Source organism: Sus scrofa, chromosome 18, assembly GCF_054392235.1.
Source record: "Sus scrofa isolate SSC_HxYL_T2T_F1_AM1 chromosome 18, Sscrofa_HxYL_maternal_Yorkshire_Landrace_v2.0, whole genome shotgun sequence".
Classification (NCBI taxonomy): domain Eukaryota; kingdom Metazoa; phylum Chordata; class Mammalia; order Artiodactyla; family Suidae; genus Sus; species Sus scrofa.
The window spans coordinates 16,524,083-16,547,091 of NC_139400.1; the positions used below are offsets into that span (position 1 = coordinate 16,524,083).

The 23,009-nt window shown below is 45.0% G+C and overlaps 1 gene segment (V, D, J or C); it reads right to left on the reverse strand.

Moving 5' to 3' along the window:
* Window positions 1-23,009, reverse strand: part of LOC110257561 (T cell receptor beta constant 2-like) — a 192,884-nt gene that overhangs the window by 168,762 nt on the left and 1,113 nt on the right.

The following is a 23,009-nucleotide window of genomic DNA, read 5'->3' on the forward strand; positions in this document are numbered from 1 at the left end:
ACACACACACACAAAAAAAAAGATGGGGGGGCACCAACGTGTGGTCCAGAAAGAAGTGGTTTTCTCCCATTGGCCTTGCCCAATTACCTGTATCAGTCCTTGTCCAACAGGGGTCTTCAGGTGGAAATGTCTCTTAGGCCTCATGGTTTCTTTGCCCTTTTCTTTCTGTAAACTGAGTCACAGGGGTTAGGTGTTAATGTCCAAAAGGGCATAGGTACACTCCCTATAGTAAATAAGGCCTGTGGGGATGTTACTCCCTGGAGCCCTTAAGCCACAAATGTTAATCAACAGCCATATCAAAGAATGCCTCCAAGCCCAAGCTCCTACACTGACTACCTGAGTTATTATTCTGCCTCAAGACCGATGCACAGTTACATAGAAAGAACTTAAAATCAGGCCAAGGGAAACCCAGGCAAAAACTTTCTCTCTGCCAGACCTCATTAGCTTCCCATGTGCTCCAAGGGGCACATGGGCATCTAGAGTGAATGGCAAAGCCAAGACTACACTGTGCATCTTCCTGCTGAGAGCAAAAGTGCTTGAGAAAATCTGTTGTTCTGGTCCAACCCTGCCTGAGAAATGGGTTTGCCAGTGGTATCACTGTGGCTGTCAGCATCCCTGGGCCAGGGGCCCTCTGATGAGGTCAAAGGAAGCAATCGCCCTTCCCCCACCTTACCCTCTAAGTAAAGCAGAGCTGGTGGCTGGCCTGGGCGGCTTAGGTTCAGGTCTGCTAGACTGCTCTGCCCCTCAAACTGAGTCTCTGCATTTCCCAACCCACGCATGCAAACTAGATCACCCCACACTTTGTGCAGGCATGCCTTAAGAGGAATGTCTTGGAGGAATGCCCACTGCAAACAAACATGCAATTCAGAATCAGTTCCATCTCCATAACAAAGGAAGAAGAGTTGGTCTCTAGTTCCTTCATTCTCAGCCCTCATTTAAGACACGGGCAACACCCTAAATCTAAACCCAACCCTAAAGTTTCCTTAATTCTCTCTTTCCAGGGAGATCTCAGCATGTAGACACTAGACAACAATGAAATGAAGCCACAGTGCCTCCTAGTGGCCAGTGGACAGAAGCAGCACAAGTAGGTTGCCTGGCCAGGACTTAAGGGGGGTTGTGTGTTTCATTAAGTACAGGGGATATGGGTATTATGTATTATGATTTGTTGGGGTTAGAGGGTCAATAGATGATATTGCCTTATTGTGGCCTAAGATGGAACTACCTGCAAGTTAGACATTGGCAATTGCACAGGCAGAGATGATAATGTCCGTTTTAATATTGCTAAATAACAGAGCTCTGATATGAAACTAAATGGGATGGCTAACACTAGAGTGAATCAGAATTTAATTCATTTCCTCTCCCCTCCAAACTTCAGGCCAACCCTGTATGGCTAAGAAAGTTCTCCACTAACCTTTGTGCATGTTGAGAAAACACAAAAGCAGCTCTCTCTTCTGTAGATGGCCAGGAAGAAGGCAAGAAGATGAAGAGAGATTAAAGTAAGACAAAGAGATTGAATAAGACAATTTATTTCCCTTCCTACAAAGATGATTTGGCAAGAAATATGATGATTAGAACAGGAGGATTCATTTAGGGAAGTATCCAAAAATGGGGAATGTCAAATAAAGCATTGTCCTAGGAGACTGAGATTAAGGGGAGAGGAAAGATAGACATGTCAGTTATTCCCCCTAATTCCAACCATTGCTCCTTGGGTTTGCTCATAGAAAAACAGCACAGATGTGTCCCAACACTGCAGCAATTAAACAAATTCCAAATCCATTCTCAACTCTCCAGTCAAGTCTACATATTCACTCCCAATTCCATTTCCCATCCTGTCATGTGGTCCAATGGACTATCAGAGGTTATGCAATAAAAGTTAAAAAAAAAATCAAAAACTCCAATAATAAGATGGCAAAAAATAAATATCTCAATTTGATTATAACCACCTTATAAGTTTTCAAAAGAAGTACTTAGGCTAAAATTAAAATTTAAGTGTAACATCTCTATGCCATTTAAATTAAATATCAAAGAGATCTCAGAATAAGAACCTGACATTAATTAATTAGGTTTTATGTAAAATTCTAAATAAAATTCTCTTCGCTTTAATCCCAGTAATTATAGATAAGGACACTCAAGTCAACGCTTCTTTGTTAATCTAAGTAGTTGGGGGGGGGAGGAGTTCCCGTCATGGCGCAGTGGTTAACGAATCTGACTAGGAACCATGAGGCTGTGGGTTCGATCCCTGCTCTTGCTCAGTGGGTTAAGGATCCGGCGTTGCCGTGAGCTGTGGTGTAGGTTGCAGACGCGGCTCGGATCCCAAGTTGCTGTGGCTGTGGTGTAGGCCAGTGGCTATAGCTCTGATTAGACCCCTAGCCTAGGAACTTCCATATGCCACGGGAAGCATCCCTAGAAAAGGCAAAAAAAAAGACAAATAAATAAATAAATAGTTGGGGAAAAAAATAAAAACTTAGGGTCCTAAAAACACAGTGAAGAACTCTGGGTTGGAATTTTGGAGAGGTGAGCATCTAAGGAGAGAAGCATAGCAGTCCCATCGCCCTTCGGGATGTCTGCCTACCCTGACTCAGAGCTCATGAAACTGATTCATGAGCTCTGAGACAGAACGAAAGTCAAAGACCCGAATGTACCAAATGTGGAACATTGACAAACACAACGTAAAGAAAAGAAGAAGTGAATCTGTTCTCTAGGTGGTCCAGGACACCAGGAATCAGGTAACTCCAGACAGGTTATTTATATTCTCAGGCACTTGGCAGAAGCAAAATAAAATCTTCTCTGGAACAGTGTTTGTCCATCCTAGACGAAAAATTATTTCTACCCATCTAATGTCTGGCACAAAGTCAAAGATAACCAGATTCACAAGAAAACATACAAACACCATGAAAATAGAAACACCATGACTAAGAAGCCACAGAGAAAGAAACATCAACATCGACCCACAAAGATCTCCGGTGTGAAACTTACCAGACAGACTCAAACAATGATGTTTTCTATGAAAGAGATAAAAGATGAGCTTGGAAAATGTTATTAGAGAATTAGTGACATAGGAGGTTGGAAAAGGAACCAAATAAAAATTCTGGAGTTCCGGTTGCGGCTCAGCAGAAAAGAATCTAACATCCATAAGGACGCAGGTTCGCTCCCTGGCCTCACTCAGTGGGTTAAGGATCTGGTGTTGCCATGAGCTGTGGTGTAGGTCACAGAAGCGGCTAGGATCCTGTGTTGCTGTGGCTGTGGTGCAGGTAGAGCCCTAAATACATACATACATACATACATACATACATACATACAAATTCTGGCTAGAAGACGGACATCAATGACTGAAGTTTTTGTTTTTAATTAAATTTTTTTTTTTTTTTTTGGTCTTTTTGACATTTCTTGGGCCACTCCCGTGGCATATGGAAGTTCCCAGGCTAGGGGTCCAATCAGAGCTGTAGCCACCAGCCTACGCCAGAACCACAGCAACACAGGATCCGAGCCGCGTCTGCAACCTACACCACAGCTCACAGCAGTGCTGGATCCTTAACCCACTGAGCAAGGGCAGGGATCGAACCCACAACCTCATGGTTCGTAGTCGGATTCGTTAACCACTGTGCCACAATGGGAACTCCTAATTAAAAATTTTAAACCATAGTTGATTTATAAGGTAATGCTAATTTCTGCTATACAGCACATCAGTGAAGTTTTATCAGACAAGTAAGCTGGGCAGAGATGTGAGCAGAAGAGTCAAGGAGGCAGGCATCGAATGGAATATATTATGGCATGCAGTCTGGGTAGGCAGAGAAGTGAAGCCAGTCGAGGCTGAGGGGCTGTGACTGCGCCTTCAAGAGAATCTCAGTGAACTGCTTTCCAAATACTTCCAACCAACGCCTCAGAATGATCTCTAGAATTATCAGAGATGATAGCAAGCCCAGGCAGAAGTTAGAGGACAGGATACAAACCTCACAACAAAGAGTATATTATCCTAGGGGGCAAGTGGATCAGGCCAATTGACTGTTTGCGAAGTTCTTACCAAGGAATATTTTAATGCACTAAGGAGTATTTTAATGTCCTAAGGAATGCTCGAATGTACTAAGGCAGAGAGCGGGAAATGTCCTCAACAGCCTCTGAACGGAATGGCTCAAGCTTACATACAGTGCCAAGCTGCGATGGTTGCGGTAAAGAGTTCGATCACTCCAGAGTAAGAATTCAGTCTGAGCTAAGGTTTGAGACTGGTTGCCAGGATACGCATTTGCACATATCTCTTCGAAGCTGGAAAAGGGCTGAATAAAATAGCTGAGATTATCAGCAGCATCATCATTATCAACACATTTCCATAAGAACTGGAAACAATATTTCCTAAACATATACCCACTGTTGAGACTTTGATGTAGAAAACATCCAAGTAAAAGCTGAGGAGAAGCTAGAGTGAGAAGGCCATCAACTTGAATCATTCAGACGGGAGAGCCTGTTTGCTATGCTCCTAGAATCACTGTCTGGGTTTTTTTGGGTTTTTTTTTTTTAAAAAACTTTTTTTTTCCAGGGCCATGCCCATGGCATATGGAAGTTCCCAGGCTAGGGGTCCAATCAGAGCTAGAGCTGCCAGCCTACACCACAGCCTCACAACTTGGGATCTGAGCCGAGTCTGGGACCAACACCACAGCTCACCGCAACACTGGATCCCCCCCGACCCCAACAACCCCACTGAGCAGGGCCAGGGATCAAATCCGCATCCTCATGGATACCAGTCAGATTCATTTCCTCTGAGCCACAATGGGAACTCCACCATCTGTATTATTAAAGTTTAATGTACATGTTTTGTGATTATATATTTTTCTAGGAGAACCACTGTCGCTAGCCCCCAAGGCTTGAGTCTGCCACAAGAAGGTTCTGTCTTGGATTTTTGAGTTGTCACCAGGAAGTTTCTAATCCCTGAATCATAATTATTTGCAAACAACAATATCAGCCCTCACACTTCCAGAAATAATGTATGCCCTCCCCTGTATATACATCAGAGCTTGTCTCTGCACAGCCAGTTCTTCCCCTTGCATGATGAGAGGAGGCCTCTGTCTCGAGCTACATGGACGGGGAGCATCACGACGTTTGTGCACGGGAAGGAAGGGTCTCTGTAAGGCTGTGACTAATCTACTGGCACAGACATACACAGCCGAGTCCCCCAGCTCTGTGGGCTGGATCCTGAGTGTAGACTTGGCTCCTTCGGGCCTCTCTGCAAAATATCGCTTCTGGGGCAACTGAGAAACATTTATGTCAGCCTCTTCCTCAAAGTAAATCAGCAGCTCCAGGCCAGCTCTCAGGGTCTGCCGGTACCAGGAAAGGAGATTGTGGCCAGAAATAGGATCACACCACAAAGCCACAGTCTGTCTTTCCTCTGTGATCTTGTATCTGGGGGATTGGACGACTCCCCCTTCTGTGAGTTCTGTCGGAGGAAAACACAGAATTTGAAAAATTCTGGGAAAGGAGATGGAAATCACCACTGGAAAAGTCCAAGGCAGAGAGCTTGGTGTTCTCAGAACGCACCTGCCCCCAGGAGGCAGAGGGTCGCCCAGCAGAGGAGCCTGGTGCCCATGGCGGAGCCAGAGCAGCAATGGGAAGTTCACCAGCTCAGGTCCTTGTAAGCGTGTGCAGAACAGGAGCGGTGTTGTGTCCCTTGTCCCCACAAGGCAGCTCCTCCTCTTTGAGTTGTCGCTTTTACCAGGTGCTCTATTTCCCCAGGCACATGAAATTGGACGAGGGGGACGCTGGGGTAATTGCCACCACGTTTCTCTAGAAGCTCATTGAACTAGTGGACAGATTTGAAAGTAAAGGGGAAAAAAATGATGCCCCGAGTGTAGATCTGAGTTGGACGCTTTTATTTCATCTGTAGGTCAAAGACCAGTTTCCTCTTTACTTGCATGAATCTCCATGATGCCTTATGTACCAAAACCTTCATGGTCGTGCTGCCTGTACTTCAAGGTCAGCAATGTAATATCTTTTGTCTGGGAAGGTGGTGAACTCCCTTATGCCTGAAAAATTCCAGGATGGATACAGTAGCAAGAAATGCAAAATTGAACAGACTGTCTGGAATCTTCCAAAAAACATAGCATAACATGCAACTGAAATCAGTGGTTAGTATCTGACTGTTTTTTTAATGGGGCAACATTCGTTATGAACCACTTCCTTTTATTTCTGAGTAGTGAGGGAGAAAAGGTTAGGGGATTGGAGAAGGCCCTGAGAGTTGGTATGAAACAACAACAATAACAAAAAAAAAACCAAGGAAATGTGTGTCAGAGAGGTGAAAACTGCAGAGTCATGTTCTCAGAGATACTCTGCTGAGTCTCCCAAACTTAGGGCTTACATGCCAGGGTTATCAAGTTAAGACCCAAAGATGCAGAGTTCCCAGAACCATCTATTTTTCTTGAAAATTCTCTGTTACTGAGATAGAAAAGCTGCTGGTCTGAGGCCGGCTTATGTTGGCACCAGTTACTATTCCACAATGGCAATCTTCTTCACATGAAACTGTCACTACCTGCCCCTCCTTGTGCCCCGAGGTTACAGGTTCTGAGTGGCAGCAGCGTTCAGGGTGGGGGTGGGGACTGAATGGCTGGAGACAGGGCCTCTTGGGCTACATACAAAATGCTATGTCAATTCCAGGAAGAAATCTTCTCCCTGTGCTCCTGGGCCTCACCTGCTTCCTGAGCAGCATAACTGAATAAATCCAAGACAAATTCCATGGAAGGTAGGAACAGGGCATCTTACTGCTCAAGGGAGGGAAGGAGGGGGTTCTGGGAGACTTGACTCAGATCCCAAGTTGCTGTGGCTGTGGTGTAGGCCGGCAGCTCTAGCTCTGATTGGACCCCTAGCCTGGGAACCTCCATATGACATGGACGTGGCCCTGGAAAAAAAAAATAGAGACATCCTTTGCATCAGTTGCCAAAGATGCCCTAATAGGGGCAACATCTCTGCAAGCAGAGAACCCAGAAGAGAGAATCAGGAAGCTATGCTCTGTGACTCTTCTGGAGGCAGGGGCTGGGGTTTGGGCGAGACCCGACAAGGGCAGGCAATCCTCACTCTTTCTAAGTCCCCTTTATGTGCACAGAGGAAGCAGCTGTGCAGCACTGTGGAGTTACTGCTGGCACACAAGTACACAGATGTCCGGGAGGGGACAACAGACTCTAGGATCAGGGAGAAATCCTCCATGCTTGGTCTCGAGACATTGTACCCATTAGGGACTTCTTCTTTGTTAAGGATGCCAACATCACAGGTATAAAAGATCAGCCGCAGCCCGTGTCCCTGGTCTTGCTGGTACCAGTACACACAGTCATGGTTATAAGTCTGGTAACACTGCAGAGCCACTGTCTCCCCTGTCACCGTGATCTCGTATCTTGGGCTCTGAGTGATCCAGGCCTCCGCATGTCCTATAATAGAGAATGACAGTGCCTGATGTCCCCATTTCAAGAGGAAGTCTTGTATTGAGGTTTTGGGAATTCCAGGGCCAGGAGCCCACCGATACTCACCTGTCCACAGGAGGCAGAGAGCCACACAGGAGAAGAGCCTGGGGATGTTTTCAGCTCCAGAAAAGAATCTCATGTCCTCCCGTTCTGTCTGGGGGAAAAAGAACGTCGGCTCTCAGTAACTCAATGACGTCTCTGTCCTGGACACAAGCTTGAGCTGCAGAGCTCAGCTGCCACCCCGCCCCCACAGGAACAAGTCAATCAAACCTATAAAGCTGAGGAGCCCAGAACAGGAAAAAAATCAGTAAATCTGCATTAAAAAGAAATTTTATGTCTCTATGCTTTTCCTCTGTCCTTCAGTTAGGAAGTTTTTTTCTCTATGCATAATGATACCATTCCTTATTTGTACACTGTTAACATTTTCTTGCAGCAGTTCTTCTGTCTAAGAAATATTCCCATGGCAGTCCTGGTACTTTTGTGATTTCTCTGCTCAAATTTTTACTAGTTTTTTTGGTTGTTTTTTCTTTGCCTAAACGCTGGATAATCGGATATCAGCCTACAGTGACCTTTTCATTTAAAAAGAACCACCTGATGTCCAGAAAGTTTTCAGTCTCAAGGTCAGGGTCACTGAAATTTGAAGAACTCTTCAGATTGTCTTATAGTTTACCAACAGTTTATGTCCATACTCCCATCTCTGTGTCCACATGGGTAAGATTCTCCCTTTATTTCAGACAAGACCACGGAAGACTGGACCACTCATGCCCCAGGTAAAAAAAAGGAGGCTCCTTAGGAAAGTGGATGAGATATTCCTCCAGGGGTACAGATGCCTGATCATCCAGGATCACAGGGAAGTGTCCTGTCTCCATTTGGAAGGTCTTACACCCACCACATGAGAGAATATCAGCTTAATCATAAATATGCTGTAGTGTAAAACGTGCAGCTAGCCAGGATCCAGTGCATATACCTATTTCACATGTGTAGGTCACTCTATGTGGGTGTGGCTTTCCTATTTCTGTGACTACACATCTTTATGTAATCTTGATGGGTAATTCTATAATTCCCATAATCATACCACAGTGAGAAAGGACCTGAATCTGAAATCAGAGACAAGGAGGAGGCCGATGTAGCATCGTGAGCCCGGGGCCCAGAAAACTCAGGAAGGGCTTTCCCATCAATGCCCAGGACCCACTTGATCCCAGGGACCAAGAGCCTCACAACAAAGCAGCTTATTGCCTGTGGCCGAGTCAGTGCCAAGAAGGGGAGTTTTGCAGTTTTTAGCTAGGACTCACCATCTTTGGGGTAGGGTGCATGGACTGCCAGAGAGCTGAGGGTTATTCTAACGAAAAGGTTATAATCTGCCCACAATATTAGTATTCTCAACAACACTTAACTTTTTTTAGGGAGATAAGTATTTATCAGGATTATTTTCTTTTTATTTTTAAATTAATTAATCATTGAGTCATAAATTTGATGTTGCCGAAAACATATACTTCATCTAGATTTGCCTGATTTTTATTTTGTTTCTTTTTAATTTTTAAATTTTTTAATCTTTTTAAATTTTTTTTATTTTTTGCACTGATGTTTTCAAACACTTGGAACAGTAGGGAACAGTATCCACACCACATAAGCAGTAAAGGATGGACTGGTCATGAAGTCAATGAAGAGTAACTTCTCCCAAGTAATAGAAATAAAAACAAAAATAAACCAATGGGACCTAATTAAACTTAAAAGCTTTTGCACAGCAAAGGAAACCACTAAAAAAACAAACAAACAAACAAACAAAAAACTGCGGAATGGGAGGAAATAGTTTCAAACAATGCAACCAACAAGGGGTAATCTCCAAAATAAACAAACAACTCATACAACTCGACAGCAAAAAAGCCAAACGACCCAATGGAAAAGTGGGCAGAAGACCTGAATGGACATTTCTCCAAAGAAGACATACAGGTGTGCAACAGGATGTTGAAAAAATGCTCAACATCATTATTAGAGAAATGCAAATCAAAACTACACGAGGTACCACCTCACACCGGTCAGAATGGCCATCCTTAGTAAGTCTACAAATAACAAGCTCTGGAGAGGGTGTGGAGAAAAGGGAACCCTCCTACACCATTGGTGGGAATGCAAAATGGTACAACTGCTATGGAAAACAGTCTGGAGGTATCTTAGAAAACTAAATATAAAACTACCATATGATCCAGCAATCCCACTCCTGGACATATATCCAGACAGAACTTGTATTGAAAAAGATACATGCACCCCTTTGTTTACTGCAGCACTATTCACAGTAGCCAAGACATGGAAATAAATAAATGTCCATTAGCAAATGAATGGATTAAGAAGACATAGTACATATACACAATGGAATACTACTCAGCCATAAAAAAGAACAAAATAATGTCATTTGAAGCAGCATGGATAGACCTAGAGATTATTATACAAACTGAAATAAGTCAGACAAATATAATTTGATAGCACTTACATGTGGTATCTAAAATATGATACAAATAAACTTATTGACAAAACAGAAACAGACTCACAGACATAGAAAACAGACTAGTGGTTGCCAAGGAGGAGGGGCTGGGAGCAGATTGGGAGTTTGGGGTTATCAGATGCAAACCATTCTATATAGAATGGATAAACAATAAGGTCCTACTATATAGCACAAGGAACTATATTCAATATCCTGTGATAAACCATAATGGAAAAGAATATATATGTACTAACTGAGTCACTTTTCTGTACAGCAGAAATTAACACAACATCGTTAATCACAACATTGTAAATCAACTATACTCAATGAACAAAAAAATTCAATTCTTTTTCTTTTCTTCTTTTTTTTTTTTTGTCTTTTGTCTTTTTAGGGCCGCACCCGTGGCGTATGGAGGTTCCAGGCTAGGGGTCTAATAGGAGTAGTAGCTGCCAGCCTATGCCACAGCCACAGCAACGCCAGATCCAAGCCATGTCTGCGACCTACACCACAGCTCATGGCAACGTGGGATCCTTAACCCACTGAGCAAGGCCAAGGATCGAACCTGCAACCTCATGATTCCTAGTCGGATTCGTTTCCACTGCTGCCACAACGGGAACTTCTCAGTTCTCTTTTTCAAAGAGCCCACTAAAATTTTATAAGGTTCAGGCCCCATAAAACCTGGATCTACTCAGCCTTCAAAAAGTGTTTATTGTAAACAACTGAAGAAAAAAAAAAAAAGAATATCTGAGTCCAGGCAGGCTCTATTTCTATAAACATAGCTCCAGTTTATTCTGTTGTAAATAGCTTCAGAGCTTTAAGGGCGCAGAGGAGTCTGTTGGGAATTCAAAGTAAACGAAAATGATTGATTCATTCATACATGTTATTTTAAGACTGACCGATTGGCAGTAGGAAGAAAAGAAAAACGGCAGTCTCTTCCAAAGAGAAGGGTCTTTTGATGGTGACATCATCTCATCATTGTCACAGAGAAGGAAGAACAAAACAGGGAAGGAGAAAACCAGGATAAAGGCATCATATTGAGGTTGTGCTGGGGCAATAGGAGCTGGATTCCATTAGGACCTTCCAAGAAGCACTGGGAATGCCTCCCTGAACTATCCCTGAATGGTGACCCTAAAGCTTTCTCTGCTGGCTTCTGTCCTGCCAGGAGCCTTAGCACCCCTACAGCTCTGGCTACCTTCATACAGGCCAAGAGGGCTCCTGTGATATTAGAGAAGTCCCTAGAGCAGAGAGCAGAAGGACTCCCAGCCTGCACGAGATGGGGCTGTCAGCATGGGGTGGATGGCACAGACTTGCACGTAACCATTCACTGCGGTCGAGGTTAAAATCAGAGGTGGGCGGAGGATGTGACAGAAGGCATTAGAGGCTCCAGGATGGCAGCTCTACAGATGAAACTGTTCCTTCTTCTAGCAGGTCTTTTGCGTGACTGCTAATGACACTGAAGTCGCAATTTTCTGGAAGTACCACACCTCCTGGCATATCAGACTTAATATCAAATGGGAAGGGCCGTCCCGGGTCCCATTTTCATTTTCCCTTAAGAGGCATCTCTTTGTAGTTAGTTTCACCTAATAAATTATCAGATGGCTGTATTTGCATTTCAGATGACTTTGTGTCTGGAACACAGATGAGTCAGGCAAAAGTAATCCGTTTCTGCCTTTGATCCCAGAGTTGCACAAGTCAATAATTGTGTGAGACCAGAGATTTGTCAGAGTTAACTGGGAGCTAAGATTTCTTAAGCCTGCACTTTGTATTAGGCAATTTGTTTCATTTTCTTGCAGAGTCTTTGTGACACATGTATTACTGGCCGCAGTTTACATCTGGGAAACCTCAGCCAAATATTTTCCAAGACAGGACAGACTAAGGTCTCTAAAGTCCGAACTCTTTCCCTTTCTGAATGTAACCTCCCAGATGAAAGATGTTATGATGATAATTTGTGTCTTAGGAAAGGGACTTTCGGGTCAATGTTCGGATTCTGAAGGTGTCTTCCTCTACCAAAATGCAGAAGGAGAGCTACAGGAGGAGTGGTTTTAAGTCCCAGTTCTGATATTCGTTAGCTGTGCCTGCTTTAGCCAATTATCTAAACTCTCTAAGGATCAGTTTTGTTCACCTGTAATGTGGAGCCACGGCTCCGTCTCACGTGGGCCTTAAAACTAATTGAAATAACGTGCTCAAGTGAATGGCACAGAGCAAATGAGCGATAAAGGAACGTTCTGTAACTTCACCTAAAAGCAGTAGAATGAAAGTTGTCCGCGTTCACTAGAATCAACTCCGGCCTCTCAGCCATCTGTAAATGGCTACACAATGTACTCAACAGCGCTGACTCGCAGCTGTTTTTTTTTGTTTGTTTGTTTGTTTTTGTCTTTTTGCCATTTCTTGCAGCATATGGAGGTTCCCAGGCTAGGGGTCGAATCGGAGCTGTAGCCACCAGCCTACACCAGAGCCACAGCAACACGGGATCTGAGCCACGTCTGCGACCTACACCAACAGCTCAGGGCAACACCGGATCCTTAACCCACTGAGCGAGGCCAGGGATCAAACCCGCAACCTCATGGTTCCTAGTAGGATTCGTTAACCACTGCGCCAAGATGGGAACTCCTCGCAGCTGTTTTGTAGTTACGGACCTGGGCAGAAGCAGCAAGTTCAGATTTTCCGGTCAAAACTGGTCAGCCCCGAGAGAGCAAGCGGCAGCTTTTGGAGACACCCCCTTGGTCAGACCTACCTGTGGTTTAGAAGCATTACGTCCCCTTATTAACTCCCATTCTGCTTGAAATGCCTGGGGGGCTTTTGCTTCCTGGTCTGAATTCTAATAGACTAGACACGCCCCCTTTAATTAGCTCCTGTATGGGGGGAGGGGGAATACGACGGCCCCGCTCTATACGGAATTTCGATGGGGCAAATATATTCCCAGGCTCGAAGGCACATTTCCTAGAAGTTGGCCAGCAGTTAAGTAAGTTACAGTAACCACACACAGCGATGGGGGACCTCCCACCGTAACTGAATAGGTTGCGCAGCGCTGGGCCAGGTGCCCATCCCCCACAGCGTCGCTACATCCCCGAGCAGGTGCTCCTATCGCTACACGTGATTTGGATTATCCGGGCTGCCGCACGGAAGCCCCATCACTCTTCACTAAATGTAGCCTCCAAGAGAGGCCTTTACTCCCACTTCCCTTCCTCTCCCCTCCCCGCTGCCCTCTTCCGCCCCTCTCCCCTCCACTCCCTTTTTCCCTCTCCCCCTTCTCCCCTCCCCTCCTTCTTTCCTCCCCCTCTTCCCCCCTCCCCTTCCTCTCTTCCCCTCCCCCTTCCCTCCTCTCCCTTCCCTCCTCCCCCTTCCCACCTCCCCCTTCCCTCTTCAAGAGTCGCTAACGAAGGTTTACAGGATGGATCCACAGCGCCCTCAAGTGGCCAACTGTGCGATAGCGCTATTTACAGGACCCAAACAGGCGAGGCACTATCTAAATTAGGATCTAAATTAGGATCCGCTGGGGCACTCAGGGCACAGGTCTCACTTATTTGCATTTTCCCTTCTCAGGCTCACCCTTTGCGTGTGGAGGTGAGGAAGGGGGTGGTAGTGAGGGATGAAGCAAACGTTTTTCCAAAAGGGAATAAAACTTCTAAACCTCATCAATTAGTATTCTAGGAAAGGGGATACCAGCAGGTTAATAGATGCCAGCTATCCTGGGAAGGGGGTGAGATCTGGGGCAAAACTTCTCTTTAAACAGAAATAATTCCTGAGAGGCCGACAGCAGAGTTCTACCAGCCAAAATAATCTTCCAAGCAGCCAGGGAAACAAACCCATCAATTTCTTGAAGAGGAAATTGCCTACTTATATAGCTTCTCTTTTTGAACACCCTCTTCAAATCTTTTGCTCTTTTTTTAATTGAATTACTTGTCATTTTAATTGCTGATTTGTAGGAATTCTTTATATTATGATTACACACTATCTATATACATCTATATATAATTTTCTTAGTATCATTTGATGAACAGTTTTGATAAGGAAAAAATTCTTTTTGTCTTTTTTTTTAAGGGCCACATGCGTAGCATATGGAGATTCCAGGCTAGGGGTGGAATCTGAGCTGTAGCTGCTGGGCCTACACCACAGCCACAGCAATGTGGGATCCAAGCTGCATCTGCAACCTACACCACAGCTCATAGCAAAGTCAGATATATAACCCACTGAGAAAGGCCAGGGATCGAACCTGTGTCCTCATGGATACTAGTCAGGTTCGTTAACCGCTGAGCCACAACACGAACTCCAAAAAAATTAAATCACTTTAAGATGAGAACAACTGTCATCTTCTTTTAGAAACCTTTGCCCTACTCCAAGGTCATGAAGAGAATTTGCTGTGTTTCCTTTCCGAAGCATTATAATCTAGAAGCATTATAGACCCCTGGAAATGTTTCATTTATAGCAAGCGTCAGCAAACGAAAAGAGCAGTAAGTATGTTTGGGTTTGTGCATCTCAGGTACTGTCTGCCACAGCTACTCAACTCTGCCACTGCAGAAGCAGCCAGAGGCGATATACATGAATGAGCCTGGCTATTTTCATTGAAATCTGCATTTCCTTTTATCATCTGGCATAAAATACTACTCATTTTTTTAACCATTAAAAAAATGTAAAAATCAGACTTCCTGGTGGCCTAGCAGGTAAGGATTTGGCATTGTCACTGCCGTGGATTGGGTTCCATCCTTGGCCCCAGGAACTTCCAACATGCCATGGGTGTGCCCCCCCCCAAAAAGTAAAAACCATTATTAGCTTCTGGGCCATATAAAAACAGGTAAGGCTATATATATAGAGCCTCTGGGTGGGCCTTAAATTGACCACTCCTGGTTTATGGATTGACAGTCATTATTTTTCCAAATGGATATACATTTTTTCCAGCATCATTTGTTGAAAACACTGTTACCTCCCTCTTTGTGCTACATTTAGTGTTCGCTCTAAGGATTACAATATGAATCTTTAACTTACCAAAGCCCACCTGCAAAAATATTTTATGATGCATGTTTTCCATAAATGCCCTTTATTTGGAAGTTTCCAGTTATTCCTAACTTGCTAAAAGTTTTCTTTTTTAATATTAGAAATGCATGTTGGACTTTATCAACAGTTTTTTTAACATCTATAGAGATGATCAGTTTTGCTTTTTTAAGTATTCGATGTGTTGAATTAGAAAGCTACAATAAATAAGGCAGTGTGTTATTTGTGCAAGAACTGACAAGGCAGACCAACACATATGCAATGACTGATGTATGACAAACATGTTATTACAAAGCAGTGAGGAAAATGTTACTCTTCATCAAATAACATTGGGTCAATTGGACAACCATATAGAAAACCACAACTTGACCCCTTCCTCATTTCATGTACAAGGAATTAATTCCAGTTGGATTACAGATCTTAATGCAAAAGCTTAAAATATAAAGAATTTAGAGGAGTTCCCCTCGTGGCTCAGTGGTTAACGAATCCGACTAGGAACCATGAAATTTCGGGTTTGATCCCTGGCCTCACTCAGTTGGTTGGGGATCTGGCATTGCTGTGAGCTGTGGTGTAGGTCACAGACGCGGCTCAGATCCCACATTGCTGTGGCTGTGGCTGTGGTGTAGGTCAGCAGCTACAGCTCTGACTGGACCCCTGGCCTAGGAACCTCCATATGCCGCAGGTGCAGCCCTAGAAAAGACAAAAGGACAAATAAATAATTTAGAAATACAGATAAGGAATTTTGAAATAGGCAAAGATTTCCTAAACTGGACACCAAAATGTAAACCAGGCATTTCCTTCGTGACTCAGCGGTTAACGAACCTGACTAGTATCCATAAGGATACAGGTTAGATGCCTGGCCTCACTCATTGGGTTAAGACTCTGGCATTGCCATGATCTGTGGTGTAGGTCGAAGACATGGCTCAGATCCCGAGTTGCTATGGGTATGGTTTAGGCTGTCAGCTGCAGCTCCGATTTGACCCCTAACCTGGGAACTTCCATGTGCCACAGGTGCGGCCCTAAAAAGCACAAATAAAAAAATAAAATGTAAACCAAAGGGGGGGTGGAATGATTTTGAATTCAGAAGCTCTGCTTATCAGAAGACACTAAAAGAGTGAAAAAGTAAGAGTTCCTGTCGTGGCTCAGTGGAAATGAATCTGCCTAGTATCCATAAGGATACACGTTCAATCCCTGGCCTTGCTCAGTGGGTTCAGGATCCTGCATTGCCATGAGCTGTGGTGTAGGTCGCAGACAAGGCTTGGATCTGGTGTTGCTGTGGTGTAGGCCGGCAGCATCAGCTCTGATTTGACCCCTAGCCCAGGAACTTTCCATTTGCCTCAGGTGCAGCCCCCCCCCAAAAAAAAAGACTAGAGAAGAAAAAAATTAAACAGAATGAATAGAGGATTATCAAGAAATAAAAGAGCATTGCAGGTGTTCCACGCTGCTCTAGTAGTTAAGGATCTGGAATTATCACTGCTGTGGTGCAGGTTCAGTCCCTAACCTGGAAACTTTTGCATGCCATGGACATGGCCTCCCCAAAAAAAAACTCCTGAAAATTCAAATAATACACATCTCTTGGGGGAAAAAAAAAAAGCATTATAGGAGTTCCTGCTGTGGTGCAGTGGGTTAAGAATCCAACTACAGCAGCTCAAGTCACTACAGAAGCGAGTGTTTGATCTTGACCCAGGAACTTCCATGGACATACATTAATGTGTATTATTAATGTATTATTAATCAGCTTCCAAATTGCTGATTTCAGTGATAATTGTTGCTAAGGATTCTGGTTTAGTTATTGTTAAGGCTGCTGGCTACATATGGTCCTAAGAGTGTTCTCAGTTGCCTGGAGAACTGTTGCCATTACCTGGGGGTAGTGTGGTCTGAGTCAGTGGTACTCAGTGTGAGGAGTGTATTATAAATGCTGAAACTACATCATGTTACAAGAGGATAATTCACTGTACCTAAGACTACGGTCTGATATTCAGTCCCAATTATAGAATCTTTTTTTTTTTTTTTTGGTCTTTTAAGGGCCGAATATGCAGCATATGGAAGTTCCCAGGTTAGGAGGCGGCTGAATCAGTGCTGCAGCTGCCAGTCTACACCACCTTCAGAGCAACGTGGGATCCAAGCTACAGCTGTGACCTACACCACAGCTCATAGCAATGCCGGATCCTCAACTCACTGAGGGATCAAACCCACATCCTCACACTCGGTCAGGTTCTTAACCCTCTGAGCCACAATGGAAACTCCCCTCAATGATAGAAGCTTGAACTATGGTAAAAGAATCTCAGAAACCGATAAGCCGAAATTATTACTATTCCGACGCCTCTAGTATTTCAAAGGCTATTTTCTGACCTCCTACAATTAGAATAGCTAGAATCCCAAATCCACTTATTCCCCCGTTGAGGGAAGAACGGGGGACCTCCTTTATTTGGGGATTTCCAGAGACTATGGGAGAAGTGGGCACATGGGGGTTTGTGAACAGGAAGGAAGTGGCTGTGCCACACTGTGACTAAGCTGCTGGCACAGAGATACACAGCCGAGTCCTGCGGCTCCACTCGCTGAATCTTCAGGTGGGAGACGGAGCCCTCGGGCCTCTCAACAGAGAACCGGCCATTACGCAGCTCTAATTTGTCTTGTTCTTCGTTTCTCTGAAAGTAAGTCAGAAACTCCAGGCCCTGCCCCAATGTCTGTCGGTACCAGTAAAGGTAAACGTGACCAGATACTGGATCACACCTGAGAGCTATAGTCTGGTTCCTCCCTGTGACCCTGTGCCTGGGGGACTGGGACACTCCAGCTCCCGCGTGACCTGTGGAGACAAAAGCTGGGAACAGAAGGGAAGAGCATAACGGTAGTCATTACACACACACACACACACACACACACACACACACACACACACACACGAACTACTTGGTTTGCTGAGGACTCACCTGCCCCCAGGAGCCAGAGGGTCGCCCAGCAGAGAAGCCCGGTGCCCATGGCAGAGTCAGGGCAGTAATGGGAGGTTCACCAGCTCAGGACCTTGTGAGCATGTGCAGAGGAGGAGAGGTGCCCCTTGTCCCCACAAGGCAGTTCCCATGGTGACCTCACTGAGCCTCAGGATTACCTGATAGTAATTAATTAAGTATAGCTAAGATGCTGGCAACTCCAAGGTACACCCTTCTCTTATGGGCCATTAAGAAAGAAGGAAAAGGGAGTTCCTGCTGTGGCACAGGGGAAACAAATCCAACTAGGAACCATGAGGTTGTGGGCTTGATCCCTGGCCTCACTCAGTGGGTTAAGGATCCTGCTTTGCCGTGAGCTGTGGTGTAGGTCGCAGACACGGCTCAGATCTGGCATTACTGTGGCTGTGGCTGGCAGCTGTAGTGCCAATAGAACCCCTAGCGTGGGAACCTCCATATGCCACAAGTCTGGCCCTAAAAAGCCCCCCCCCCAAAAAAAAAAAAGAAAGGAAGGAAGAAAGAAGACCATCATTCATAATCAGAAGCATTAAAAGATGAAGAATTTCGAGGCACAGAATTAATGATTAATTCAGAAGTGGATCTAAATATGCATTGATGCTGCTAGGCTCCTTGCTGTCACCCCTCAGAACTGCAGGGTTCCGTGGCCAGGATCCCACACCCTTTGTCTGGCCAGGCTCCTCACGTCTCACCTCCTTTCCTCATCATCAGCTGGACGCATCCACCTGGAGGCTTCAACAGCACCTCGTATTTGAGGTGGAAAATGCTGACTTTATCACCTTCGCCTGTGCCTCTCATGGCTGACCTGGTGCTGATGCATGGTCACTGCAGGAGTGGGCTATGTGTGGGCAGGGGGTGGGGACACCGCCACACTTTTGTCCCACAGGCAGTGTGAACTTCAGCTCAGGGATGAAAGAGTACCTCTGGCGCGTTTTGATCTAAGTTGGAATCTTCTATTAACTCTGGAGGTTAAAAAAGAAAAAATTCCCTTTATTCCTCCATGAATCTCCACACGGCTTTTGTCCTCAATGCCTTATCATGATGCCTCCCGTGTTTCTTTTGTTTCCATTTTTGTTTCTGGGGGTTTTTTTTGGGGGGGGATGGTTTTTAGGGCCACATCTGTGTCATATGGAGGTTCCCAGGCTAGGGGTCGAATCAGAGCTGTAGCTGCCGGCCTACACCACAGCCACAGCAATGCCAGATCCAAGCCTCGTCTGCAACCTACACTACAGCTCACGGCAACGCTGGATCCTTAACCCACTGAGCGAGGCCAAGGATGGAACCCACGTACATCCTCATGGATACTAGTAGGGTTCATTACCCCTGAGCCACGATGGGAACTCCCTGCCTCCTGTGTTTCTAATTTACTTCTACAATAAATAAATGTTCCAAAACCCTACCTTGAGGAAACAGAACTGTTTTACTCTTAATATTCTGGTGAGAATTATACAATAAAAATGAGGTGGAAGTTGAACTGATCCTTGGGATTTGTGATAGGATGCATTAGGAGGAATTCATTTCTCATTTTCATTCCTAACCTAAATTTCAAACCCTAATTGCTGGCTCCCTTTATAAAAGGAAAAAGACCCCAAATCCCTTACAAAATAGAAGATTCCTCCAAACTTACTTTGCAGGAAAACCGACCTATTTCTGGCCCCTGAGAGCCTCTGAGCTCAGACCTATTAGCTTGCCCCCATTCAACAAGAAAAGGACAGCCCCCCACCTCACCCTCTCTTCATAGCCAGCCTTCACAAGGAAAAGGGTTAGATAGAAACCTCACCTTCAAATAAATGATCTCATTTCCACCCCCCTGAAAAAGCAAAGCTGATCTTGGAGTCTAGGTAATACCATTCCTCTACATTGAAATAATTTGCATCTTTGGGTTGAAATAATTTTCTCCAAGCTCAGCCCTTCCATGGCAAGGTCACAGATCAGCCACCTCTGGCACTTCTCCTTGATCAGTAGCCCCACTATGCACTGTGCCTCAGCTAATAGGAGGAAGTTAGGGTTCCACCTAGTGATCTGAAAAATGAAGTCCAGGAGTTCTCTTGTGGTGCATCGGTTTAAGGATCCAGTGTTGTCACTGCAGCAGCTTGGGTCACAGCTGCAGTGCAAATTTGGTCTCCAGCCCAGGAACTTCCATATGCCACAGGCATCACACACACACACACACAAAATGAGGTCCAAAGAAGAGTATGAGAAAAAAGTATGAAAGTGACAGTTAATATGTACCAGTGGCCTCACTTTTGTAGGTGTATTCGGGTAGACAGGTTTGCAGGAGTATACAGAAGGTAAGAAACATACCACTGAAGGTGGGATTGGATAGGGCCGTGTTTGGAGAGAGGGCAGGACTGTTAACATTTAACACTTTCTTTGCAGTTCTTATGGCTCAGCGGTTGACAAACCCGCCTAGGATCCATGAGGATTGAGGTTCGATCCCTGGCCTCGCTCAGTGGGTTAAGGATCCGGTGTTGCTGTGAGCTGTGGTGTAGGTCGCAGATGAGGCTCAGATCCTGCGTTGCTGTGGCTGTGGTGTAGGCCAGCAGCTACAGCTCTGATTCGACCCCTAGCCTGGGAACCTCCACATGCCATTGGTGCAGCAAAAAGCAAAAAAAAAAAAAAAAAAAAAAAAAAAATGATGATGTTTGTATTATAAAACATAATTTAGCACGGTTTACAAGGCACAGAAGCAACCCAAGTGTCCATCAACAGATGAATGGACAAAGAAGATTTGGTATATATTCCATCGAATATTATTCAACTGTAAAAAGAATAAAATGCTGCTATTTGCCACAGTGTGGGGTAGATCATGTCAGAGAAAGACATACTATATGGTATCACCTATATGTGGAATCTAAAAGATAATGCAAATGAATGTATACACAAAACAGAAACAGACTCACAGCCCAGAAAACAAACCTATGGCTACCAAGGGCAGTGGGAGGGAAGGAGGTACAAATGTGTAGGCATATGGGATTAACAGACACAAACCACTATAAGTAAAATACAGAAGCAGCAAGGATTTACTGAAAAACAGAAACAGCCTAACCACACAAGAGATTTGAATTCAGATCCTTGATCAGGTTTTAGAACTCGTGCTGTCTAAATGGATGATGTCCAGAGAGGCACTGACCATTAAACGTGGTATAAAGGCCTATTAAAAAAAATAAGCCATTGGAGTTCCCACTGTGGCACAGCGGAAATGAATCCCACTAGCATCCATGAAATTCGGATTGGATCCCTGGCATTGCTCAGTGGGTTGGGGGTCCCTCGTTGCCCTGAGATGTGTACATTGCAGACGTGGTTCCAATCTGGTGATGCTGTGGCTGTAGTGTAGGCTGGCAGCTGCAGCTCTGATGAGACCCCTAGCCTGACGGGTGGACTGGCTGGGCAGTGAGGTCGACCTTGACTTCACTTTGTGCTGACCGTGGATTAATAAGTCTTCTAGCTCTGCAAGAAGGGCCACCAGTGCGGGCTCCAACCCCTCATTCTAGAACCAGCTTTGAATAAACCCCTATTTGGAAAGGAAGGTAAAGGAGCGCCCCCTAGTGCCCACATTTCCAAGCTCAATAAAAACCAGTTCCATTTTCACCAGCTCTGTAAATACTCATCTTTCACCTCTTTTTTTTTTTTTTTTCTTTTTTCTTTTTCTAGGGTGGCATCCCTGGCATATGGAGATTCCCAAGATAGGGGTCTAATCAGAGATGTAGCTGCCGACCTGCACCACAGCCACAGCAACACCAGATATGAGCCCCATCTTCGACCTACACCACAGCTCACGGCAACGCCAGCTCCTCAACGCACTTATCAAGGCCAGGGATCGAACCTGCAACCTCGCGGTTCCTAGTCGGATTCATTAACCACTGATCCCCAACGGGAACTCTTTTACTTCTAATTTAAGTAGCAGTATGATTCCAGTGTTGGTCCTGACACTATTCCAGTGCTCACCCAAAGGACACAGCTTTCCCAAATGGGACAGAAGGGATGCTGTCCCCAGAGAACATGTCCTAATGCCAGCCTTTCTAAGGTTGACTCTCTGAGCTAAGTAGTCTATTTTTGGTCTTCATTGCCTAAGGTGAGGAAGCTGCCTTAGTCTTTAAAGCATTGATGTGAATCATTCAGGCAAAACTGGGGCTTTGCTCTACCCTTGGGCCATGCGAGGCAGCTGCAGAGTTGATTATTTCCGCCCAGAAAGACTCACACAGTTCTTCAAGGACTCGAGCCTGGCTTCTCTCTATAAAATATTTCCAGGCACTTAGTTGAGGGAGAATTTGTTTACTTGAGACACACAGAAAACTAGGCATAATTTCAGTTGCTTTAAACTCTTGTCCATTGATACACACTAAGAAAAATGAAAACATAAGCTACAGGCTGAGAAAGGACATGAGCACTGAACACAGTTGATAATAAAATTGGTATAAAATGATAGATGCCTCCAAGCTGCCAAGGAGGAGGCCATAGAAACTGGCGCTGAATAGAAATTCAGAGACAGAGTTTCGGTCGAAGGAGAAAAAATGCCTTTATTGCTTTGCCAGCCAGAGGGTCACAGCAGGCTAATGCCTCAAAGACTGGTTGAGACTGGGAGGTGGTTTGATAGTTTGGGGAGTGAAAAATAGGGCCACAGATAAGGCTCAGGAGAGAGGCAAGCTAGCGTTGCTTACAAAACTAGTGTTCAGTGGTCAGAGGGTCTTCTTAATGGAATAAATAATTAACAGCTTCCATTTGTTGGGGGGGTTAGGTCTGCAGAAGATATTGTTATGTATATTCCTTGAGGAGGGACCAGGCCCCTGCCCCAAGGCTGCATCATTGTTCCTTATTGTTCCTTTTTTTTTCCTTTTGTTTTTTCTAGGGCCGCACCTGCAAATAGAGGTTCCCAGGCTAGGGGTCAAATCAGAGCTGTAGCTGCTGGCCTACGCACCACTGCAATGGCAACGTGGGATCTGAGTGCATCTGTGACCCACACCGCAGCTCACGGCAATGGCAGATCCTTAACCCACCGGACAAGGCCAGGGATCGAACCCGCAACCTCATGGTTCCTAGTCGGATTCGTTAACCACTGAGCCAAGATGGGAACTCCTGCACCATTGTTTCTTGACTGTTCCTCCCTGGTCTCTGCATCCCCCTCCCTTTGCTGATTAGCAACTGTTT